The sequence below is a fragment of the Eucalyptus grandis genome, chromosome 2 (genome assembly GCF_016545825.1).
Source record: "Eucalyptus grandis isolate ANBG69807.140 chromosome 2, ASM1654582v1, whole genome shotgun sequence".
NCBI classification, from domain to species: Eukaryota; Viridiplantae; Streptophyta; class Magnoliopsida; order Myrtales; family Myrtaceae; genus Eucalyptus; species Eucalyptus grandis.
The window spans coordinates 27,130,219-27,150,712 of NC_052613.1; the positions used below are offsets into that span (position 1 = coordinate 27,130,219).

Below are 20,494 nucleotides of genomic sequence, written 5' to 3' on the forward strand. Positions count from 1 at the left end.
CAATTCGTTAAATTGAATTAATATCACAAAAAATCGCAAAAATAGTACAACTATGACAAACAGAGAGTAAAATTCCAAACTGATACATCAGTCAACTATCATGCGTCATCTGACTCAGCAATTTGGCAATAAAATTTAATGAAATCTAATTGAGGGTAAATTTGTTAAAGGTGCACCAATTTAGGGTTTTTTATCGTGATTTTCTGCTATGATCATCTGTTTATGCCTCATCAAATTTGCATCTTTCCGTATACACAGCTCATTTAAGTTTGCTAATTCCCCATATCTTGTTCGAGGATAGGATGGAAAGGAAAAAGCCAAGTTTTATTTTGTTTGATCAGTTAGATAGGTTGGAGTGGGTAATTTATTAACGTATTAAATAGATCATACATAAATTTTCAAAGGAAGCCCTAAAGTTGACTTCAGTAGCACAAAGTGGTAATCTTGTAACTTTTTTGGCGGCTGAAAACCTCTTTATTCAATAAAAAGGGTATAGAAAGATCACAAACGTGGGGTTTTTGTGACCAACAAAGATAATAATTCTCAAAGGAGTAGAATGGAGATTGCAATGTCAAACTTGATTCTATTTGAGGGCCAAATCAAACTTGAATTGAAGCGTGTGTAGTTTTACAAGGAGACTAGCTCTTGGGGGCTAGCTTAGCCTTGATCATCTCGACCTCCTTAACATCAATCCGGAACGCCTTGGCCAGCACATTGTTCAGCACCGTGGGTTCAACCGCAAACAATGTAGTCGCGATAAACGAGGCTCTTGGCAATTGGTTGTTGAATGCCGCAAAGGTAGCCGCGGAGGTGTTTTGGACGTTCATTTGGAAGTGGACCAAACCTCTAGGGAAAATAAAGATCTCGCCTGCCTTGATGGTCTTAGCTACGAGGACGTTAGCAGTGGTTATGAATCTGGCGTATGTCTCCCCATAGAGCACGAACACCATCTCGGTGGCTCGTGGGTGGGTATGGGGTGCGCTGAGGCCGAAAGGAGCAAAGTCACTACGGTCAAAGGACATCCGAGGGTGTTGAGGCCTGGGATCTTTAGGACATTGCCCCTTCTCACCAGATTGCCTAAGGTGTTGTTGGGGAGTTCGGGTTTGGCCAGCCCATCGTAGAAGAAGTCCGTTTCGTTGAAAGCCACTTTGCAAGGGAATCCATTGACTTTCACTTCTGTTCATCACAATACTATGAATCATACAATGCCTTAAACATGCATATTATTTGTTTTGTGAGAGAAACTTATGAGTCCTATACTAACTTCAGAAATACTTTTAGTTTAAGAATAGAAATCTTGTATAGTTACCAAACACGTTATCTTATTCAAAAATTATTCCAGGGAGTAGAAATAGAAAAAAAAACTATTTCTCAAAAAGAAATTATTCTCCGGAACAAAAATGTTACCAAATGCACTTAATGTCTAAGGTTTATTGATACTCGTCGGAGTCCCGAGAAGTTTAAGAAGAAGATTATAAGAAGCACACATAGACAAGCTTATATGCTCTTAATGGAAGTGAGATCGGCGACACAGACATCTTGGAGCATGTCAACATTAGTAGAAACGATACCTAGGAAGACGGCGAAGCTCATGACTATAACAACAAGAACCACCATTCTTGGACCGATCGCCATTGTTAATGGCATGCAAAAGGAAGCAAGCAAGAAGAAGGCTTTGCTGGGCAAATGATATCTTCTTCTCAGCTTGGAGTGTAGTACTTAAAAGGGAGAAATTGGACATATAAGGCGTTGACTTTTGAATGCGGCTGCAAGTTCAAACTGCGTAGCATCAAACATGTCTATTGGCCCCAAAGAAAAGTCTTCTCAAACTCATATAATTTGTTGCCCAAGAAAAAAAAGACTCAAATAATTTATTAACAATTAATTGGAAATGAGAAAAACAACTTAAATTTTCTTTAATGATTAAATTCAGCAAAACTATGAGAATGAACTTATATAATAATTCCTAGCTCCTGTCATTCGTTATTCTATTGATAGAAAGGAGGAGCTCGAAACTCCGAAGGCGGAATGACATGCTAGACTTCTTTTATAAGGCTCCTTTTGGCAAGTCAGAAATTTTCTTGACAAGGCCGACAGAGTGCCCTAAAGGGCTAGTTCTTTCATGAATCCACCATCAATATCAAAACCTTATTTCGTGCTTCTTGACACTCAAAATTGTCCTTATTGTCACGTGCTAGTCACAAGGGATATAGACAATCATAGACATTCAAAATCACCCTCGTTGTCACGTGATAAATAGTTGATTGCCACGTGTCAAGGTCAAGAGATAATACTAAAGACGTAAAATTCAAATAGAATTGTTGTCAAGATTTAGGTGGGAATGGTTGGTACTTAAAAGGGCACGCATAATCAAATGAGTGGCTAATACTTGCTGGACAAGTCATGTGAGTATCATCGAACAAGTCATAAGAAAACAAGATATGGATAAAGCGGTTAAGCAAGGAAAGTGGAGCGACTTTCAAGGAGGACTCAACCGACCATCGATGGTTACCAGATTGGCCTATAAATACCATAAATAATCCAACGAAGGGCCTCCCTCCCCAACCCCCCCCCACCCCTTGAACAACACACAAAAATCCTTCATCTTAACCTTTTAATTATCTAAGCCTAGCTTAGTTTAGTTATAACTTCAAATTCCTTTCGTAGACTCAATTCTTGGAGTGCCTATATTCTAGGTAGTGCTGTCGTCGATTAGATCCCGACGTTGTGTTCTCATATCCATCTAGAAGCAATACTTACCAAGTGTTGAGTCCACCATCCAGCGTCGTCAATTAAAATTCAACGTTGTGTGCTCATATCTATTTAGGAGCAATACTTACCAAGTGTTGTTTCCACCATCCAACATCGTCAATTTGGTTCCGACGATGTGTCCTCATATCCATCTAGGAGTAGTACCTACCAAGTGTTGTTTCCATTGTCTAGCATTGTTGATTAGGTTCTAACGGCGTGTCCTCGAACCCAATTAGGAGAAGTGCCTTCTCGGTATTATTTTCAATGTCAAGTGTTGTTGAATTAGCTTCGATATTGTACAAACCACGTTGATTTTAATGAGGTTTCATGAGCATGTTGAAGTGTGTTTGAATCAAGCTATTGATTAGATTTTGACACTGGTCATCATTGATTCCAAGCTTGTATTGATTGACTCCATTAGGTTCGAGACTATATATTATATATCTCCATTAGCATTTGACCTTCTCTATCCAATACTAGCATAAAGCCTAGGTCCCCTTGATGGAACATATTTCGTTGCGGGATCCAAAACTGACGAAAGAGTGCTATTTATCGAACCCATCTTTTTGCTATGAAACAAATGCTTGACACACTTGAATTATGCAAAGTTAGTTTACAATTATGGAGTGATTTTGTAAATTTCTCATGGTGCTTAAATACAAACATATTCATCTTGAATGCCCACTAAAACATAGTGTCTCATTTAGGATATCAATTCCATAGACTATTTGCAATCACCATCCCCACTCTCTGTCTATATATATATATCAAGATTCCATTTTGATGCTAGATATGCTTGCGAGTTGCATCAAAATCATAGTTACTTTTTTGTGCATCTCTAAATTCATTACTTACAGAAAAATACACATCTTAATTTGGCGCGTAGCGACCTAACAAAAAGGCTTTTGCACATGGAACCTACTACGGGGTATGTCATATGCTTTGTGGCCATTTGATGGAATACATACCATTTGCACTTCTTAAAAGTCATTTAGTTACGTTTATGTAATCACTTTTTCCTATTCTTAAACGCAAAAAATGAGGGTATCCTCCGTCTTTTAAGAGCTATCGGCATCTTTGAAATTTTTACTTGTCCTTCAATAATAAAAAACTTTCTTGTGTGTGATGATAAACGATGAGGATATCCTTAGAATATCTAGAGTAGTTCTTGAATGTTATATAGAAATAATTGTGCTACTTTAGTTAATTCTAACTAATTGACATTTTTTTTTTTTCATTATGATGAAAGATATCATGGACTGACGCAAATAAAAGGTATAATGACATCTGGACATGACAAACATTGTTTAGCGAGCTGAAAATAGATAAACATTTACTATTTTCCGTAACCAAATATTGTTTTTGATCGAAAGAATGTTTAAATAAAAATAAACGAGTTAAATCGATTTATAAATATCAGTTCTGGAATTTTCAAAGGCCTTTACTGAATTTGGTAAAGCATCTGAAGACGGCTCTGGAATCTTATAGTTGAAGACAATTGAATAAATTTATTTATGGCATATCTAAATGAAACTAGCACATTAACCACACGAGTTTAGGGTTTGGCCGGTCATTTATTTATAAAATCATCTATCTACTCCACTTTTCCCGGCATTTTGGCCCTCGTTGACTTTCGATCTCCTTTTCCGATTGGTCGTTTTTCTACTTCATTTTTTATGTTCGGCAGCATGCAAGTGATCGCTGTCGGAATGCAACCTGCCCCGTTCGCATCCTTAAAAAATGTTGTAAGGCCACCCAACACATGAACTTTGGTCCCCTTTGTTTAGAAATTGGGCTACAGATTGAAAAGTCGACAAGATTTATTATAATCACATAAAAGTAGGATATGACGGTACCATAAAAAACACATACTGTTGTGAAATTAGGTTGTTGTAATGAACTCGTATGATATACCTTGGGATAATTGTTTAAAAAGTTATAAATTTATTGTACGACGACCATTCTAATTCTAAATTTTTCAATTTGGTCAATTTAGTCATAAACCTTTTGATGATCTTTCAATATAATTATTCTGATCAATTTCACTCAGAAATCATTTGTAAATTGCAATTTTTTTTTATTTTTCTATTAATTTTTATTTCTTTTACTTGGCAATGCCTTAAAGTTACAAACTCCTATATTAATTTACATTTTTAATTCGAAAAACTCGCAAACTTTCTTCCATTTAAATTACGAACTCATTTTCAGGTTACGAGCTTTTATTTGAGTTACTTACCAAAGTTTATTTAATTTTTAAATTTATCAACTTTTGTTTGTCTTTCTTACAAACACCTTATACTTATCATCTTTTATATGAATTTGTCAACTTTTATCCATGTGATTGTTTGACTTTCTATCGTTAGATTATCAACCCTAATTTGAGTTGCTCCCAATGTTTATTTATAATTTTTTTCGTAAATCTGCCAACTTTTCTATGGAGTTTTCATCTTTTATTCATCTTACTTACCAACTAGTTAGAAATTACCAACCTTAATTAAAGTTATTACCAACTTTTCTTCGATTAAGTTATTGGCTAATTTTGCATTACCAAATCTTATTTGAGTTGCTCCCAATGTTTTTACTATTACCAAATTCTCTTATACTAGACCAATTTTTTTCTTATCTGTTACATAATTTTGTTGACTTTTTTGGCCATTGCTTTATATTTATCGACTATTATGAAATTATCAATATTCATTTGAGTGACCTATGAACTTTCCCCAAATAAGTTATTAGCTAACATTTATATTATATTTTAATTTACTAACTTTTCTATTGAGGGACCACTTTCATTTCTCTTGCTTACCGACTTACCATTAGTTAATGCACAAGATGAAGACCGTGTTTTCTCATTTTCACACGTACAACAACCAAAGATATTTACTGATAAATGGATAAGCACAACAACTAAGAGGGAGATGAATTGCTTGTTCTAGTGGAAATTAATTTTTCTTGTGAAGGACACGTAGAATGTGCTGCTGTAGCGGAAAACAGTTATGCAGCAACATTCATCTGCTATCAAATAAGGAGATAGAAATATGTAAAATAGATTTACAGTGGTTCGGTCTTTTACTTGGCTTACTTCACTCTCCTAGCTCTAACAGTCACAATAAGGTTGCAGCCCACTATGTAATCCTCAAAGTGTTGTTTCTACAGGAAGCTTGATTAGATGATTCTATAAACTCACTCTCACAACACTGACTCTCTTCCCATATTATAGACACACAGACTTGTACAGAGAGATACAATCATAATTATATAGCTTCTACACACGAGAATAACATGAAGATGAATACTCAGAGAATAAGTTAATTTTGTCGTTCCCCCTAACTCTACTACTTTTCCTTAGGTTGAATTAGGATAGAAGAAATGGAAAATGCAACTAAGCAATCAAGATGGTGGTAAACTTTGACTTGTAAATGCCTAATTGACGTGGTAGAGACACATGATATGACAAGCCAATAAAGGTAAGTATTTCCAACTTTCAACCTTCAATTAGGATGACAAACATATCGCATAGGCAATGTGGATAGTGGATTGACTGATTACACCAAATTAATCGTGTGACTAGCAATAATACACATCCACTGCAGAGGTGAAGTTTAATCTTTTAATTAAGAATTTTTCTCTAAAGATGAACATTATTCCTAAAAATGCCAAAAACCAAGAAGCGTATTTGATATAGATACAAATTTCGCGAGGATTTTTAATTTTTTTAATCATCACTCAAATTATATTTACGTAATATCGGGATTTCACTTTATAGCCTCTATTGTAAAAGCTAGGAATTTATGATTTTGTACTGTCACTTTTGTAACTTTGTTATTAAGCTTCAGATTTTAATTTGTTATTAAATGAACGCGGCAAGGAAACTTCTGGGGTGACAAACCATTGACAATGACATTGAGAAGACTGCAAGAATCAGGGGTATCGATTCATCTTAAGAGAAAACTCACCTTACAACTAGTCTGAAAAATATTTGCCCATCTAATGAAGTTTTTTATTTTTATTTTTTTATTCTAACTCAGAAAAAGATGGACAAGAATCATTTGATTATTTCAGGGGTTAGCATCTACTTTTGTTGTTTCCTGAAATTGAATATCAAGTTGTTTGGATATTCAAAGACTCGCAAACCGCTATTTTTATTTTTATTTTTTGGCATTATTTCTTTGTTCTCACATCTAACCACCGAATCATATTACCTAGCAATACCGCGGAAGATGAAGACCATGTTTTCTCATATTCACACTTGCAACAACCAAAGATATTTACAATCAATTTTTCTTGCTATCAACCAAATTAAAACGCCAAGCATTGAATTTTTATCTCTTCCAGTTTTAAAAGTTTGAGATGTTTGACGTTAAATTAAACATGATTTCGTAAAAAGAGAAATGTCTTGCGCAGGAGAGAGAGAGGTGTCGGTTTGGTTGGGGGAGTGGCGTCATCCATCGAGGATAGGATGGTGATCACCGGTATGGTGGGGAGAGAGAGAAAAGAGAAAAATGTAGTAGTGGAGAATGTATTTATGTGATAATTATATCGTCGGGTATAACAAGTCAATGAAAAGTGAATATTTCCAACATTTAAGTGCCACTTAAGATGACATACAATAACTGACCAAAAAAAAAAAAAAAAAAAGATGGCATACAATATACACAAGTAATGCGGATTGACTAATTACACCGCATCAATCGTGTGATAGGCACATGAAATTTATGTTAGTGGTAGAGTGGTAGTTCAAACTTTTGTGTTAGGATTTTTTTATATGGATAATAAGTTTGAGAGGATTTTTGAATTTTCTCTAATGCGATCAAATCCAAGAAAAGCTCAAAAAACATCTTCATATTCTATCCAGATTTTTTGGAAAAATTCCAAATAAGGGCATGAAGTGTTTTCATTTTCTCAAATAAGGGTTTGGAGTGGATATTGTTTCAAATTAGAGCTTGAAGTGGCATCATTTTCTCAATTTAGAACATGAAGTGGACGTTATTTTAGATAAAGGACTAAAATGGCTATATCAGTCTTAAATAAGGGCCTAAACTCACTACCTGTGAAGGGCAATTTCATCTTTTTATTTTTAAATTCATTTCTTTCTTCCTTTATTCATAAAAAATAAAAAATAAAAACTAAAAATTTAAAAAAAGAAGAAGAAGGAAAAACACGCTTGTGGCCACCATCCTATTGCTGGTGGGGCGGCAACGATGATCGATGAGGTTGCCAGTGCTTAGGCGAGGGTTGGCAACCCTTGCTAACCAAAGGTGAGGACTAGTGGATGGAAGAAGGTGGCAACCCTCTCCCAAGTCTAGGCGAGGTTGCCCGCCCTTGCGTAGGCCTAGCGGCCCTCACCTAGTGCCCTTAGGCTTTTGTCGACTAGAGGCGAAGGCCAGCAAGCCCTCGCTAGAGACGAGAGAGGGTGGCGACCCTCGCCTAAACCCTTGCCTAGATCGAGGCAAGGGTGAGCGACTCTCACCTAGATTTGGGAGAGGGTCATTGCCCTCTCTCATCTCTAACAAGGGCCTGTTAGCCCTCACCTCTAGTCGGTGGGGTTTGCAGGCCATCACCGTCACCCCACTAGCGATGGGGCAATGGTCATAGGTGGGAGAGAGTCCTCTCGCCTGTTTTTTTTTTTTTTTTTTAATTAAAATTTCTAATTTAATTTAATTTAAATTTAAATTGTGTTCGAACAAAAATATCTCTGGTCAGCTGGAATTTTTGCTAGTTAGTGGGGTTAGATATTTATTTAAAATACTCATAACCACTTTAGAGCATTCTTTAAGATTGATATAACCATTGTAAGTTCTTATTTAAAACAAAGTTTTTTTGGTAAATAAAACAAAGTTTATTTCGGATCATTATTTGATAAAATGAGAGCACTTCGAGCTTTTATTTGGAATTTTCCAATATTTCTATTATATGATTTACTTTTAAAGCTATGAACCTATGATTCCGTGCTACCACTTTTGTAGTTTGTTATTAGGTTTCTGATTTTAACTTTGTTTTCAAATGAATGGGAAAAGGAAACTTCTACTATGACAACTGATTGATTGACCAATGACATCGATTGATTGATCAATTTTTCTTAAGAGGAAACACACTTTTCAACTGCTTGGAAAAAAATTCGCATATTTTATGAAGTTTTTTCAATATAACTTGGAAGAAGATTGACAAGAATCCTTTGGCTACTCTGGGGATTAGCATATACTTCTCTTTTTCTTCCCAGGACCAATGTTGAAAAGTTAATATCGTCAATGATAAATCATTTCCAAGATGATAAATATTAACTTATTCTTCTCGTTTGGCCTTTCTTTCATAGTTGTAAGAAGTTTTTATGGTCCATCGAGTGTTGGTTGCATTCAAGAAGAAACACATGAAACATCAAGAAATATTGAATTTTCTAAGCAAGATTACAACTAATAATAACAATAAACTAATGATGGTATTGCGTAAGTACATCCATAAACTAAAGTTGTCTTCCTACCTAAGTCTGATTTTTAACTTGCAATAATAGTATAGTTGTTGTGCTTTTATGATAAGTTGGTTAATCTAATTAAATAGCCAATTTCTCTATCATGACCCACAACTTATCATAAAAGGCAAGTATTGATTCTTAACCTGAGGGTGAATGTCACTATCCTAAGCTTCCATCCATGTTACCTTGCTAGAAGATATAACAATGACCAACATTTGCACCACAATGAAACACCAAAACAAATAATTAGTCACTAGTAAGGCAGACTTCTTAATTTTTCTTTTTCTGTCTTTCTGGTGTTGGTTGCATTTCGGAAGAAAAACGTGAAATGTTGGAAAACATCGAAAAACTTAGCGATATTACAACTAAAAGTAATATTCTAAGGGAAAAGGACACTAGAGATATCATAATCTTCATATATTATTCGCTTGGTACCAAAACTTTTTGATTAATCACTTAAGGCTAAATCAAAGAAAACACAATCACTTAAATAGCTCCGGAGGCAAATTCCTGCTGAAAGTCCCACATGGCTTTTGTTTTTTTTTAATAAAAAGTTGATTCATACATATTTTTTTTTATTTAAAAAAAAAGTCCAACGTGGATTTTGAGGTGGCTCATCTTGGCCTAAACAAAACCGCATCGAGTCGTTTTCCCATAAAGATAGGTTTCTCTATCCTTGTCTTTCCCTTGAAGTCACACTTCATTCGAAGTTGCCTATTGTCCTTGCTTGCTCGCACAACGTCTCTCTCTCTCTCTCTCTCTCTCTCTCTCTCTCTCTCTCTCTCTCTCTCTCTCACTCACTCGACCATACATAGTGCATGAGCCAAATGGATGTCATGATTTTACCATATCAATCGGCACAAATTAATAGAAGGGTAGCTTACCCTTTAAGTTAGAGATTTTTGTCTAAAGATTAGCATTACCGCAAATGCTGAAAAGTGAGAAGTGTGATTGATACAGATATAAAGTTTGAGGGGATTTTAGAAATTTTCTCTGATTGATTAAAATAAAGAAAAAAATAACCCGATTGCGCTATTAATCCTTTATTTTACAGATAGGATTCTTTGATTTTGTGTTGTCCCTTTTGTAACTTTGTTAATAGGCTTCAGATTTTACATTTGTTATTAGATGAACTGGAGAAGGAAACTTCTAGGGTGACACCCCATCAATTGATTGATGAAATCGAGAAGATTGCGAGCATTAGGGAGGAAGCTCACTCTTCAACTGCTTTGAAGAATGCTCGCACATTTGATGGAGTATTTTAATATAACTTAGAAGAAGATGGACAAGAATCATGTGATTGTTCATGGGTTAGCATCTACTTTTGTCGTTTTTTGAATTAGAAAAGCAAGTTTATCGGATATTTAAAGATTTTAAACCGAGTTCTATTTTTTGTCATATCTTATAAATGTAAGTAATGGATATAATTTACTGAATAATTTCGTATACCGTATGCAACCATGTGACTTTGATGTTTTTTTGGAGTAAAGTACTTGTTCCCACTACACCTAGTATATGTGCACTACAAATGGTTCTCACATGCAATTAAGTAATGTAGGTTGCCTCTTTACCTCTAATTTGTCTCTTTTTGATGCACGCCAATTCCTCACATTAGTTTTCCCACAGAATCCGGTCATATCTGAATCTCACTACTCTCTACATTTGAACCTTATATGCCACGCTTTGAGAGGATTCCCTTCAATACGTCTTCATAATTATCATTATTATTATTTTTTTTTCATTTTTCGTGAATGTGAATCATATCGATAGGCTCGTTCCAATGCTCATTGGCGGAAACTAATATTTGAGGAAAGGAACTTCAACCTTTGGAAAGGATTTATGTGTAGGATATGGTTGATCTTCCCGCTGGAAAATTTTTCAGAGTTTGCCGGTGGGTTTATTAAGTCTAATACTCACTCCGGTGATTCTGTAGAATAGCATTAGGCTCGCTTCATAGCCAAGGTTTTGAGCAGGAGTATGACATCGACTATTAGGAAAATTTTGAATCAATTGCCTAACTTGCATTTGTTAAAACTCTATTGCTAGTTGTACAAGGAAACTTTTTGACGCTCGGATTGAACTGTAGGGCCGGTCTTCTGGTGGATATACAAACCATTTTGTTGCAATAAAATGATTTTAATGTTGCATTTTATAAACAAGTAGTGCCATTTGTTACGATCTCGGATCTGCCCTATCAGCTAAATATTTTATTCTTGTATAGTATTATGACAATACTCACTGCTATTGTGTTTGTCTAGAGAAACCAAAACAGGAGCATAGCTAGAATTCTAAGATTGTACTGTTGACTAATGCATCAACCTGTCAGTAATTAGTAGGCCTTTCACATTATCCCATAAAATACTAGTTGCGTGTTTATTGTTGAGTGGATGAACCTAATGGGTTCCTTATTGTGGTGGACAAAAATTTAATACGAGGATGGGTATAAGCTTGATTTAGAATAAATAAGGTACAGCAATATTTTTCTCTCGAAAAAATGTCGATGGCTTCAGGTGTCACACTTGCGCTATTCATCTCTCAGTTAAAAATTGAGGAAAATATAAGTCATAAAAATTTAGGATCGTTTTGCTTCACTTACTATAAAAAAAACTTTGGTTGACTGAAATCTATAAAATTGCGTTTGGGGAGGGATCATATTCTCTATTGTGCTTTTATCATCTCAAGGACGGATTTGTTTTCTGCTTATTTTTATTTTCTAAAATTTTTCCCTCTACCATAGATTCCATAGCTTCGACACTGTCCACCTATTAATCGACCAATTCAATTGCTGAACCTACTCTCTCAATGTACTCAATACCAATTATTAATTTGTCACCACCATCACCATCCATACAACAGAAACAAAAATTGCTCAACCACCACAATGGCACTTCCATAATAAAATGGCTAGACGAGACTTTTAACAATGGCATCGAAGATCCGTCACTCCCTCACTCTCTTTCCTTTTAACTTCACTCCCACACTTTCTTTCGTTATCCTTTGTAACCTTATAAGGTACTGCTCCCCCCCCACCCCCCGGCAGAGTTCTCACACTTCAATTCTCACGCATTCACCCACTCCCTTAGCCTTTTCGACTCTCTATCTTTGTTCGCTCCGCTGGAAACATGGCGGTTTCCAGTGAATACCGACCTCTTGACGGCTTTCATTCTCAGGAGCTCACCTCCAAGACTCCCTTTCCCAGCCTCAAGCTCTACTTCCTCGTCGGAATCCTCAGCCTCTCCTTGATCTTCATAGCTTTCCTCATATACCTCCAAATCCATCTCGGCCGGACCTTGAAGAAGTGCAAAACGACAGCGAAAAAGACGAATTTGCGGGCATCATCCGGACCTTCCTATGAGGCTTTTCTAAGTTTTCGAGGACCAAACACTCGTCATGAGTTCACCGATCATCTTTACCATGCCATGGTGGATGCTGGGATCCTCGTCTTTAGGGATGATGAATCCCTTTGTGTTGGTAAGAGAATTAGTGATGAAATTCTACAAGCAATTGAGAACTCCAAGATTTACATTCCCATATTCTCTAAAAATCATCCTGCAAGTCCCTGGTGCCTCCAAGAGCTTGCATACATGGTTGATTGCACCTCAAAATCGAATGAGAATAAAGAGATTTTACCCATTTTCCTAGACATGGAACCTGATGTTGTCAAGCTCAAAAAAAAAATATATATATATATACAGCAAAGCTCTTTCAAAGCATCAGAAAAAGTTTTGCACTGAAGTAGTAGAATCATGGAAAAAGGCTCTTATTGAGGTGGACGAGATAAAGGGATGGAACTTGAAGAAAGACGATGGGTAAATGTCATAAACTTTTCAAGTATAATCTGTAGGTTTCCTTTTTCCTCCCTATTCTTTTTAATTGTGGTATTATTATTGAAAAGATAGTTTATACATCTCCTTGATTTTATATAGTTTAATTAGCGGTCGCCGCTATTGCTATCGGCCAATATAGCGGAGATAATAGAATTCTCACTGGCAGTAGTCAGTAGTGGCTGCTATCGGCAGTATCACGGCAATAGCTTTGGTCAATGGCACTATTACGGTGGTAGCGCGCCCTACTCATCTTGATTTTCTCTCTCTTTTCACTCTCCGCCTCTGACATAGCAGCCATCAGTAGTAATAGGTCTCCAAGTAGACACCAAGGGTGTGCATGGTAAACTTCCCAAGCCCAAGAATTTCTATTCTTCTCTTCCCCAGAACAAAAAAAGAATAGAAACCTGTTTGATAACGGCAAGTTAGTTTTTTGTTCCCGGGAACAAAAAGTTAGCCCGGGAATGGTTTTGGAATAGAAATGAGAAGTAAAAAAAAGTTGCTTCTTGTTCCCGGGAACAACTTTAAGAAATAAGTGAATTTTTTTCTTTTATTCTTCTCTTGCTAACCGCCATTGACCGCCGTTGACCACCACCCACCGTCGCCCGCCGCCGCCACCGCCGCCGGCCGACCACCGCCGCTGCCGCCGGCCGACCGCCGGTCGCCGAGGCCAATCGACCGTCACCGCCACCGGTCGCCGCCGGCCGCCACCGGTCGTCGAAGGCCAATCGACCATCGCCGCCGCCGGTCGCCGGAGGTGGGGCGACCGTCGCCACGCCGGTCGCCGGAGGCGACCGACCGTCGCCACCGCCGGTCGCCGCCGGCCGACTATTGCCGCCGCCACCGTCGGTCGCGGAGAGGCCGATCGACTGCTTTGCCCGCCGCCGCGGACACCGCCGCCGTCGTCGCCGCACGTCGCTGCCAGCCAACCGCCACCGGCCGACTGCCGCCGCCGATCGCCGCTACACGGCCCATCGGCCGCCGGATCGGCGCGGCATCCGGCGGTGGTGGCGGTCTACCGGCAAAAATAAAAAACAAATATAAAAAATAAACTGTTTTTTACCAAACGCATTTTATTCTTTTTCTATTTCTAGAGTAAAAATATTGTGTACTTACCAAACGGGTTTTTTTACATAGAAATTGTTCCCAGAATAGAAATAGAAAAGAACTATTTCTAAAAAAAATTGTTCCCCAGCCAAGAAATGTTCTCATGCGCAGCCCAAGCTGCTGGCTAGCCACTGCAGCAGCTCGTCTGTCAATCGACGCTACTTCTTCATCACCAGCCCGACACAAAGCCGCCAGAAGGCTCCAAGCCGTCCGCCTCCCACACTTTATCTCACTCATTGTTGCGAGCTGGATTTGGGATCTAGATATTAGGTCTGATGCCACAGAGCCCATATTTGGCATAGCTGACCGTGGGTGACCACAAATCTGGTGTCACCCAAGGCCAATGATGCCATCCCTGGCAGTCGCAAGGCCACGACCCTCATGACGTGGAGAATTGAGAAAAGGCCGAGATGGCGGGTCGATGGGGCACAATGGGTGACGGCACCGGAACGCGATGTTGATGGTGCAGGGGGGTGAGCGACGTCCACAATAGCGTGGCGGTGGCAAGGGCCAACGGTGATGGTAACTGAAGTTGGGGAGCGGAGAAAGATTCGCAAAAATCACCATCGTATTGGCTTCTAGATTTTTCTTTTTTTGTGTAATTTCCTCAACGTGTGAGGGAAATTTAGCTGCTTTAAGAGTAATTTTACAATATAAAAGTATCCCTAACACGGTTGTTAACTCATGGCAGCCAAGGAGATCTCATTTGTTCAGTAATTCGAATGGTTTCTGTCAAGCTGACGGTTGCATGTGAAAATGTGACTGAACATTTAGTTAAAGTTGATGATCGTGTAGAAGCTATAATCAAAATGTTGAATGTGGGATCTGATGGTGTACGATTTCTCAGAATCCATGGAATGGGTGGAGTTGGCAAAACAACCCTTGCTAATGTTGTCTTCAACAAACCATCTTCTAATTTTGACCGATGTTGTTTCCTTGCAGATGTTCGAGAATCATCAAAAGGCAATGATCGTCTGGTAAATTTGCGAAAACAGTTGTTATCCAAGCTCCTTGGTCCTCATTCTATCAACCAAATTTATCACGTGAATGATGGAATCAACAAGATTAGAGGAGCACTTAGAAATTAAAAAGTTCTCACTGTTCTTGACGACACGAATGAGAAAGAGCAACTGAAAAGTTTGGCAGAAAAAGATGGTTCGGTTTAGGTAGCAAGATTATCATAACTATGGGGGACAAAAGTGTCCTAAATGAAGGCCCAAATGTTTGGAACTATGAAGCATGTGAAATGAAATTTGATCATGCTCTCTCAATCATTTTAGTAGGCATGCCTTCAATAGTAACTCTCCACCAGATTGTTGTCTCCCTATCCAAAAAATTGTCCATACTTTAGGAAAGATTCCTTTAGTTCTTGAAATTATAGGTTCATCCCTATTGGTAAATCTAAAGAATTATGGTTCAACACATGGAAGAGTATACAAAAAGCTCCTCCCAAGGATGTCCAAAAGAAATTGATGATAACTTATGAAAGGTTAGATCTCGTAGAAAAGGAAATATTTCTGGATATAGCTTTTTTTTTTCTCTTTTTTTTTTTGTTAACGATGATATAACATACCCTTTATATATGTGGAATCACTATAAATACCACCCACAAGTTGCCATTGATGTCCTTGTTCTCATGTCCTTGATAAAAATCAAACAATACTTTTTGGATGCATGACCAAGTGCGGGATCTCGGAAGCAAAATCGTCCATCAAGAGAATTTCAAACATCTTAGCAAGTGTAGCAGAGTGTGGAAACGTGAGGAAGCACTAAGCATTATGAAGTGGAAAGAGGTATAAAAGGGAACGACAATTCATTTTCCTGCAAATTATTGTAAACTATTCTTGCAAAAGGAAAAATTAATTGCTATTAACGCTTGAAATTGTTTGCTTTTCACCTTCACATGTAAAGTTCTTGGTGTTTCCATTGTCAGGGAAGTTTAAAAATAGAAGCATTGTTAGTAGGTTATCATGGATCATATTTCTTTAGCGAAGAGAATCTGACACGTGATGAAGTTGCTAATTTACGAAACCTGAGGTTCTTTGAAGGGGAATTTGTGTCTCTTGTTGGAGACTTTAATTATATTTTCTCCAATTCAAGATGACTTTCTTGGCATGACTACAATTCCAAGTTTGAGAAAACAAACTTTCATCCGGTCAATTTAGTTGTTCTTAATCTTTCACACAGCTATATTTGGAGGAATGGATTGGCCGGGACAAATCAAAGTATGATACGAGTCCCACTCCTACCATAAGCATATCATTTTTAGTTTTTTTTTTTTTTTCACTATAGGCCATTTCTTAATATAAATTTATCAAATTGTTTTGCAGGAGGCTAGAAAACAAAAAGTACTAAATCTTAGCTATTGCAAGTACTTAAAGAGAACACCTAATTTATCTACATGGGTGTACCTAGAGAGATTGGTTCTTGAAGGCTGCAGCAAGTTAATTGAAATTGACCATTCCATTGATAAATTAAAGCTCCTAACTGTTTTGAACTTGGATGGATGTGAATCTTTTTGAGAGTTGCCCAAAGAAATAGGACTACTACATGCTTTGACGGATTTTGTTGTGTCTAACCAAAAGAAGAATATGAATGGTCAATGATCAGCAAAGAGCCCTCCTTAAAATTGACGTACTTAATTGGAGAGCTGGTGAAACTTAAACGGTTGAATTTATCTAGGTGTATATATATGGAGGAACTTCCATATTCAGTTGGGAAATTACAATCATTAGTCGAGTTGGATTTGGCATCGACAAGTATTGGTCACCTACCCAATTCAATCAACAATCTAAAGCAACTGAAAGTACTAAGGAAAACTGGCATAAGAGGGATAACAAAATTAACATGTGTGATTGGGCTGATGGAGAAGCTTGAAGAGTTGGATGCTCAAAAATGTTGCAACTTGACTGTCGAAATCCTTGAAGAAATTGCGAGATTGTCTCATTTGAAATAATATGAAATATCATGCTTGAGATGCAATTAAAAATAGTTAGTATGTAATTATAAATAAATGTAGTGCATGCAAATGTCATGGAAATTATTTTTTTCAAATTTTGAGTTTTTGAAAAAGTTATTGGAAACTCGCCCTCATGCCATCGAACATCCTCATTACACTAAAACATTTTAAAACTATAAATTGTGTGGAGACCCAGGCCTTAAAGCATCATCATATGACTAGTTTAGGATACCTCACATGTCTATCAATAAAAAGTACATTTTATTGATATGAAAAATTGCATTACAACGAGTATTGTCTTGGATCAATAGAGTTCACGATCCAAACTCTTACAAGGTATAAACAAATGAAACCAATGGAATTCCCTCCCAAGGGAGAAACGAAGGGAATACAATTGAAATGAAAAGCAGGAACTAGAAACATCCCTTACATAGTGAGATCAGTGGGCTCTCCATCTTCATCAATGGCACCAATCATGATATCTTCAAACGAGTCGGCGAAGTGATGGATAGTGACCTCCTCTTCTTGCAAGAGTTTTGGTGGGCCAGCGAAGAAATCCTTCAACAATGGAGGTAGAAGGCATTGGTAACTCTCTCCCTTAATATTAAGGCCTTTTTAATTATCTTGACCCTTTCGGTCCCCTTGGTAACTTAAGCCTTCATGTTTTTTCCTCTAGATAGCCTCAATGGGGCTTAAAACTCCTTGGGCAAGCTTGCCCAAACCCTTACCAGCAATGAATTCGTTCTTGAGTAATTCTTTGCTCGACATTAGGGAGACCTTCGAGAACTGAAGCTTCATGATGATTGACCTAGTAGGCACATGGGTGATAGACATTAGCTCAAATGAGTGGTAGCTCAATTCCTCCTTAACCTCTAGCTCAATGTAAGATATGGTTGTGTTATGGAAAGTCTCCACGTCTCTTTTGCATTGAATGGTCATGATCTTTCCATCGATAGCAAGTTTCATCATCTCATGAAGGCTAGAGGGAATGATCCTCGGGCATGGATCCAAGGATGTCCTAACAGCGTGCTAAAGTTGCTTGGGATATCAAGCACTTGGAATATCCGAGTAATGGCGACAGGTCGATCATTAGTGGCAAGTTGATTTCCCCTAATGATTCCTTTCTCATCCCATCAAAGGCTCGTACATGAATCTTTGGAGGGTGGACGCTTTTCATACTAATTCCCAGCTGATGGAGGGTGGATAAAAGGCAAATGTTCAATGTGAAACCATTATCGACCAGTATCCTCAAAATCCCGGTACCAAAATGTTGGGCAGACACATATAATGCCTTAGGTTGTGCTTAGCCTTCTCGAGGAAGATCCTTCTCAAAGAATGATATTTGATCTTTAAGAAATATGGCACCCACAAACTCTTCCAATTGTACCTCTCCAATAGTTTTAGGCACATGGACTTCATTCAAGATTTTGATAAGGGCAATCATGTGCTTTTCTGAAGACTTAAAGAGCTCTAGTAAGGAAATCTAAGCGGACATCTTGCACAATTGCTCTATTACCTCTACCTCACTCGTCTTGAGTGTTTTGAGGATTTGTTCAACTTCCTCATTAGTTACAGCATTCTTTTCAACACCCCTACGTGATGGATAAACTCGACCCGATCGGGTGATGACGTCGATTTCATTGGCTTCTTAAGTCCATGGGATAGCTTTGGTGTTATAAGTAGGAGGCACCTTGGTCTTGGAACATTCACCAACTTGTGGTGGTAATTTGATGATAACTGGTTTGAAACCCATGCCTGAGATCTTCATGGCTTCAAAGTGATCAACTAACGAGCCCAGCTTGACAGGATTAACGCCAATTGCGCAAGTCTTGCGAGGGACATCCTCCCGATCCGTTAGGGTCGCCATAGTTCGCTTACTTTTCACTTTCCCTAATAACATGTCACTCTGATACCATTTCAATTGCAGCAGGTCCATACAACCTGGGGGTTTACATCTTTTAGATCAGTCCCTTGCGCAGAAATATGGCGGAAGCACATCCATCAACTCCCTTCCCTATATTCAGAAAACGATGCACATCTACTAAACATTTATAGGTAAAAGCCAAACACTTTTATTTACTTAAACCAGATGGACATCATTCATCGGTACATCAAAATGCCATAGTTTTATATACTTGGCTATACTTCAAAAGATGACCAACGTCTCCTCCAACAGTCATATACTTAAAGTCCATCGATCAGTGTCGACGTCCAAAAGTTCCTTCCTTTGCTACCCTCCTCCTCGCGGTCATATCCAACCACTTGATCCATCTACCGATGGTAGTGGCAGTAGAGGTATCTTATCTAGTCTGAAATGTTAATCCCCAAAAGGGATAAGTACAACCACTCAGTAGTAAAATCCACCAAACTACTCATTGCGTCAAACAGAACAATCAAGACATCATAACAAAGCACATATCATTCATGTATTCAAGCATAACTTACCTTGCAGCCATGCATATGTCATCATACCATATGTGCATATACCATCATGCACTCATCATCAAGCATTCATGTATATATCACCATGACATATTTGCATATACCACCATGTAGTCATGCATATCTCACCATGCCATATGTACATATACCACCATGATTCATATCATTCATGCTATCAAGCATACATCACAATGAGATCCATTCATGCCTTCATGATCACATTTTCAATATCAAATAGCATTAATTTACTTTCATAAGCAGATCATGCATCATGCCATATGCATACACCCATGCACGTGATTCATTTTCAATTATTATCTTTCACAAGAATCTCATCAGTTTTTCTTTCTAGGGACCAATGTTTGCATCCCACAATTTATCGCTCGCACCCAACCTGGCATAGCGAGGAACCTCCGGCACACACTTCCGGGCATTTGGCACACACCTCCAGGCATCTCGTACCCCAACTGGCATCACGAGGAATCTCCCCCGACACACACCTCTAGGGCTTCCGGAATTACGTACCGCCATACCACCAGGCATTCCCCCTTGGACATTACGTACCGTATACCACCGGGCATCTCAAAACTCCCGAGGACATCCGGGCATGTATCGTAATACAACCGGGCATCCAAAGGGCATCGACTCATTCAAACCTTTGGGCATCCCGACTTTCAAGGCATCGTCGGCTCACACCTCCGACGGTATCATCATTATCATAATTTATATTCACATTTGTCTCAATATCAACATGGCACATGATGTGATGGCAACAAGGTCAATTTCAGCTTTTGATTTTATATGTAGTGCCAAATATCATCACATGTACAGCAAGACTCAATCACTTAAAAACAATATAATTCATGGGGCAAACTCATGGATTATAGCTATTATTTTAGAAACGAAATGCGTTCTTTTAATTTACACTTCTTAAAATTTAGT

At 38.0% G+C, this 20,494-nt stretch overlaps 1 pseudogene; it reads right to left on the bottom strand.

The window, feature by feature from the left end:
- Positions 1-638: 638 nt before the first annotated feature.
- On the bottom strand, positions 639-1,635 carry LOC120290596 (annotated as a pseudogene).
- Between the last annotated feature and the right edge of the window lie 18,859 nt (positions 1,636-20,494).